Below are 7,016 nucleotides of genomic sequence, written 5' to 3' on the forward strand. Positions count from 1 at the left end.
AGTAACACACATTGCTTTCACTTATCGATGACATCATACCCTCAGCGAGCTGGCACAATAATCGTTGCCTGGGTTGCATGGGTACTGTATGTGTGGTGCGGCGCTATCAAAATAGGGGCGTGTTTGTTTTGGTGATTTGAAATATCACCATTGGTTACCAGAAATCACCTACCCCACCTTTAATTAATCAACAGCCTATCTGTTAATCTTCAACATGTTTGACAATACTTTTGGACTGAACTACAGTACATAGTTTTTAGAGTTTACCACGAAAAAAATCAGTTTTATAAGAGAAGTCACTGACTTTTTGTTACAGGTGGGATTCAGCTTACTGCACTTCTCATTCATTCCTATGGTATCCATAAACGGCTGTAAGGCTGTAATGTGATTGTTTATTATGATCACACAAGGTCCAAGTTAGTTGTTGCTTTCTAATACAGACCATCTCATCTCTATAGCATCACGCTAACACGATGTTGTCAGAAACTGATGACATATATCCTTTTAACACAGTATATGACAAAAACTGCCTCAATTTAGTACCATAAAATTTATTTAATATTGTATTCTGTGCCTGTATACAGTCCATAAATCATTGATTTACAAATAAACCAATGCATTAGACAGTACAAAGAAAGTACAGAATAGCTTTTGTGATAAAAACTTGCTTCTTAAAGTAAGAAAAGTAATGGCACAGGCACATTTGTCCGATTCAGATGAATTCCAAGTGAAACATTTATTTGCAAAATCCTCTTTGATCAAGCATTTACACACTTTGTCAGTTAAAAAAAAATTGTCAGAAGTACTGAGTTCACATGTAATGTTGTTTACCTCAAATGAGGTGATCTATCAAAATTAGATGGCTTAACTCTCATGCCACATAGATGAGTAAGAGATGAGTATACACAGAATATGAGTTATATGATAAATATTTCCAAATATATAAACAAAGTCAAAGCAAATGTGCTTTTTAAAGGAAACCACTTAACATTGATCGAAAAATGTTAGCTCTGCACTTATAAACAAATTCAGAGATAAACATCAATTGATTATTTTGAACTATAAAAATGTTAAAAGTATTATTTGATAATGTATACACATATATAAAACCAAAAATATTTCAATTTTGTAAATTGATATGCAAAATGCTCTTTGGTCTGCATTTTGTGGATGTATGTGCCCAGACACAACATGGAAATGAATCTACATTTACACCTCAATCATTTTTATTTCCAAACGAAACTAAGGACCTCAGAAATACTGCAAACAAAATGGCAAAAAAAAGAAAAGAAAAAAAAAGAAAAGAAAAGGGTAGTAAGTTGTTTTTCCTCTTAGGCTTTCGAGTTTGCTTTGAGCAGACTGTGTTTATGGCAGTGCGAGAATGAGCTGGAGAAGTGTGGCGCCCTCTTCTGGACGTGTCATGTGATGCAACAGTGCTACCTAGGTTTCAAAGACTTCCTGTGGAATGGATTTTTTTTTCCAGGGTAGTCATCAGGTGGGACAATTGGAAATGTTATCCCGGGCCTTGTGAAAGGGCAGTCCACCTATAAAACTTGTTCCTGGTCCCCATGAAGTTTAGCTTCACCCCTGTGTATCTTGTTCAAAAAACAGGGAGAATCCAACATAAAATAAAGTTTCATCTATTCCAATACTGACGTCTCACTGTCTCTACCCCATCAGCAAGTAAAAGCGGTCACATAACAGTAGCGAAACTGTAAATTTGGTTCCTTCTTCAACATTTTATTGTAAGGATGTAGAGTCTGTCCCCTTCACAGTTCAGCAGGGATCTCTGCTTATGATTTTTCTATTTAGTCTTCTGAGAGCCGATCATCACCTTAGAGACAAAGTTGACAATAGCGCTGGCGGGCTGCTCGGGGTCGTGCTCGGCAAACAGGTGACACACATTCTCTGTGCTGCTCCCGCTTTTCCTCGCAATGAAGCCAAAGATCCTGTTTTACACACAAGCATACACAACTATGAATAAATATACACACTGAAATACATAACTGACACTACTCCAGAACTGAACTGAGATAGCCGGATTAAAACGTACTTTGCAGCTGTGCAGCCGTCCCGTGTCCACCTGTGAAAAGTGCAGGGAAGAAGTCAGAACATCCAAGAAAAACCCATTTACACCAAAATATTCAATTATATTGTGAAGTCTGAAATATTCTTTACAAGTGTAAAACTGGTAGACTGTAGATTAATTGAAAGCAGGCAAACAAATGTCCAAACAAGATTGCAAGATTGTGTGTGTGTTTGTACCTCCTGTCCTGAGGATCCAGGGCACAGAATATAACTGTGTTGACTGCATAGTGTCTCCTGAAGAACAATCTGGAAACACACAGTAATATAAAAACTCAGGACAACATTATATGTCTATACATTATACATTATATGTTTTTATCTCTCTTCATTGCTTTGCATTAAAAGTAACAGTAAAGGCATTTCATTGTTTTTTTTTTTCTCTATTTCAAATAAATGCTGCTCCTTTGACCTTTCTATTCATCAAAGAATCTTGAAAAAAAGTAACATGGTTTCCACAAAAATATGCAAATGTTTCTTGAGCAGCAAATCAACAGATCAGAATGATTTCTGAAGGATCATGTGACACTGAAGACTGGAGAAATGATGCTGAAAATTCAGCTTTGCATCAAATGAATAAATTACATTTAAAATGATTCACAAGTAGAAGTTAAATTGGAACAATATTTCATAACATTACTGTTTTTTAATCAACTAAATGTAGCTTTGGTGAGCATAAGACATTTTTAAAAACATGAAAACATTTTTACAGACCACAAACCTTTGACCAATTACACACAAAACCAACAGGTGATTATTGAGATTACACAACTTTAGCTTTCATTTCCACTTCAACATTATTCACAACAGATTGCTAACATAAATGTCCCACTGACAGCAATACATTATCAATAACAGCCCCTAAACCCATCTAAATATAACTCAATCTTTGAAATATAAAGCGAGAGACTCACTTCCTCTGGTTGTCCGTGAGGGTGATTCCCTGTGCAGACACTTTAAAGTGAACGACGGTGGATGTGGGTGCTGGATCCATACTGAAAATCCCAGTGGTGGCCTTTTGGACACCCTGAACTCCTGTCAGAGACTCCAGATCCACGCTGCCCAGGAACCACACGTTACACGCTGAGCAACAACACACACACACATTAACACATTAACACACGGATGAGACCAAACAATCACAGATATTGTTCAGGCGTTTCATTACCTGCTCCCTGTTTGAGTAGCTCTGCTGCAGAGTTTGTAGATGTCTGCGATGAAGACTCATTGAACTCCTCTAGAGGATCTAAAAGAAGTCTTCAGTTAGCATAAAAACACTAAAAACATAAAACTCACACACTAAAATCAGAACATACCTCTGTTTGGGATGATGAGTCTGCACGGTAAAGCCAAGGGTGTGATTGAATGCTGACACACCAAAGCTGTGAGACTTCCTGTAGAAGTATATGTATATTAAGTATACATTTATTTAATGCCATGCCAGCATCATAAGCTACTGTCTTGGCAAAAAATATTAAAGTACAAAAAAAAAGAAATAATTAAAAAAAAAAAAAAATCTAGCAAACAAACACAAATTATATCACACAAGATTTGTGAGACTTCATGTTCATATGGGAAACAATATTTTTAAGCTGAATGTTTTACCATATTTTCCAAACAATAACAATGCATGGTTGTAACAATTTTGCTTAATTAAAAAAATATATACATTACCGTTCAGAAGCCAGGAGTCGGCAATAACATTAAAAGATATGTTTACTATAGATGGATTTATTTTATTAAACAGTAGAATTTTGAAATATTATTAGAATTAAAAAATATATTTGTCTATTTCAATAGATTTTACAATGTCATTAATTTTGGCAATACAAAAGCTGAATTTTCAGTAGCCATTCCCCAAGTCTTCAGTGTCATATACTGATATAATATTATATAAAATGCTGATTTAAAACTAAAAGGGATTATTTGAATGTTTAATTATCATTATTATTTATTTTTAAATATTATTTTACAAGTGACATTTTTTTAAGATTCTTTGATAAATAGAAAAGTTCAAAAGAATATTTTTCCAACAATATAAATGTATTTTTTTTAACGATTTAATGTTGAATAAAAGTAGCCTATTATAAAAAGTTCCTGACCCCAAACTTTCAAGGGAGTGAAAAGACAAGCGCAACAGTTGCACGATGAATGTGACTTCAGCCACTAGAGGGAGCTCCTGACCCTGCAATGATGAAGCTCTAACCAGCTCTCGTGTTTGTTATTAACCTTCACACAGACATGAACGGATACTTACCAAAATAAGGTTCATTGGGACAGCCTTTTAACCGCACTCCCTTTTGTGTGCACTCGATCAGGAAATGCCGCACAAGCTCATTGGACAGATCACCCACTGTGCACAGAGATAGGAAATGACTTCATTTGAAAAAAGTATTTTTAATTACTAAAGAAGCAATGCCAACACATATGTAGTAGCAAGAGGAAATGGATGGAGAAGTGTTGACCAAATTTGAAAAGACCCACATATATACAGAAGAAAAAAATCATGAACAAAATGGAGCTTGATTGCTTCTCCTGAACAACAAAAAAAAAAAAACAGCTCAAGAGTTTTCTCCTGAGGATTTACTAATCTCACGCGTGGCTCCTATGGTTTCAGAAGAGATCTTAACATTGTCTCCAACTGCGCTTGGATTTCCTAAGATATTAACATCTGCCAGCAAAAGTTAGAGACTTCAGTGGTCTGCAAAAAAAGCAACTTTAGTTCAACACCATGGCTGTCTCACTGAGAATTGTCTTATTTGTTTATACTGTTATTTCTCCTCAAGAATTCTACCATGCTATTTTTATTTGTTTAATTATTTAAAGCTAAGTTGTAATGTCTGTATTTGTTTAGTAATACATTCATAATTGAGTGTGACTGACCCTTAGTGTGTGTGTGTGTGTGTGTGTGTGTGACTTTCCTGCATTTAACTCTAATCATCAGTTCATCTGAAATGTGGGAACAACAGAATGCATCCTACTTCCTCCATAATACCTCACCCTGACTGACTGGTCCAAGTTTGTGAACACCAGGAGTGTATCTGATGTTGAAAATAGACTCAGATTAAGTTTTCATACAATGAGCTCTTATCTCTAAAGATAAAGTTAAATTTAATTTCCAATGGAACAGAAAAAAAAAACAGCTTAATACTAGTCACCTAGAATTGTGAATCAGAAGGAGATAGACACTGTGTGTGTGTGTGTGTGTGTGTGTGTGTGCGCGCCTCCCTTCCTTCCTCTGATTGAGAGACACACTGTGTTTACGGAGGGGCTCTGGATATGAACGCTCCAGCTGTGTTCACACTCATTCAGCTGTTTCTCACACAATAGTGTTGGGACGACCTGCTCTCCATGGTCTTAAAGTCCATCAAAAATTCACCGCAGTTTATTCAAGGAATTGCCCTGTATATTCAGACTCTATGGACAGTTCATATATGCAGACAAAAAGGTGACCATTTAAAACGCATTGTGTCACTGTTCAGCTCGAGTGAGTGGAAATGTGAGAGTTGTTATCAAAAGTCATGTGTTTGTAAAGTTCTTACTTTTTCTGCTTTGCTGTACAACCGAGGGTGGGGGCGTGGCCACCTTCATAGCCAATCCGTAAGCTCCTCTGAATGAGTGACTGTCTCTGATGATGAAGGAGCCCGGCTCTTTATCCTTGAGAATGGCAATAGCTAAAAAAAAAAAAGGGAAAATTTGAAAATACATTTGACCCTGGATTTTTTTCAAAAATTAAGATTTATACATAATCTGGAAGCTGAATAAATAAGCTTTCCATCGATGAATCATATTTTAGGATCGGACAATATTTGTCAGAGGTGCAACTATTTGAAAATCTGGAATCTGAGGGTGCAAAAATATCTAAATATTGGGAAAATTGCCTTTAGGATTGTCCAAATGAATTCTTAACAATGTACATTAATAATCAAAATTTAGTTTTGACATTTATGGTAGGAAATTTACAAAATATCTTCATGGAACACTATCTTTACTTAATATACTTATGATTTTTGGCATAAAAGAACAATCTATAATTTTGACCCATACATTGTTTTTTTTTTTTTTTTTTTTTTTTGGCTACTGCTAAAAATATACCCCAGTGACTTAAGACTGGTTTTGTGGTGCATTCTGCTGTCATAATTGAAGAAGCAGAGAGGAAGTAATGCTTAAAAACCTTAGCCGAGATAGACAAAGATGGAGCAATGAAAGCTACTTTGAGAACAATCAGTTGATCAAGTTACATTATAAACCACCATTAAACAGAAAACACTGTGTCTTTCACAGGTGACAACAAGAATAATATGTATATGTTTTAATCAGTTATTTTGAATGCTGGACTAAAAGGTGTAAAATGCAGCATTGGCACAAATGCTGACAAGGAGGCAAATAAACTGGTTAAAGTTAAACTGCTTGATATAAATCTGAACAAAATGATCCAGTAAAAGAAGTTTAAAAAGAATGTACAGGGCTTATAATAATAATAATAATAATAATAATAATAATAATAATAATAATAATAATAATAATAATATAATATATATATATATATATATATATATATATATATATATATATATATATATATATATATATATATATATATATATATATATATTATATTATTATTATTATTATTATTATTATTATTATTATTATGAACACTGCGGTTGCCGCGGTTTCTGCGGTTGCTATCTTTCCTCTGCGGTTTGCTTGTCAATAGCGCGGTATTACAATATTGCGATTATTGTGACAGCCCTAGTTCTTTCTGTCCCTCCCTTTTCCCCATACACACAGGAGACAGCAGGGGCATGTTCAAGTTCAAAACGGTGTGCAACGTTTTGCAGTGGTGGACAGTAACGGAGTAGCTTTACTTCGTTACTGTACTTAAGTACATTTTTCAAGTATCTGTACTTTACTTGAGTAATTTTATT

General features: G+C 34.9%; 1 pseudogene; it reads right to left on the minus strand.

Annotated features, from left to right (window-relative positions):
* Window positions 1-531: 531 nt before the first annotated feature.
* Window positions 532-7,016, minus strand: part of LOC113088210 (tensin-1-like) — a 39,423-nt pseudogene continuing 32,938 nt past the window's right edge.

This window comes from Carassius auratus, unplaced genomic scaffold (assembly GCF_003368295.1).
Source record: "Carassius auratus strain Wakin unplaced genomic scaffold, ASM336829v1 scaf_tig00045816, whole genome shotgun sequence".
In the NCBI taxonomy this organism is placed as follows: domain Eukaryota; kingdom Metazoa; phylum Chordata; class Actinopteri; order Cypriniformes; family Cyprinidae; genus Carassius; species Carassius auratus.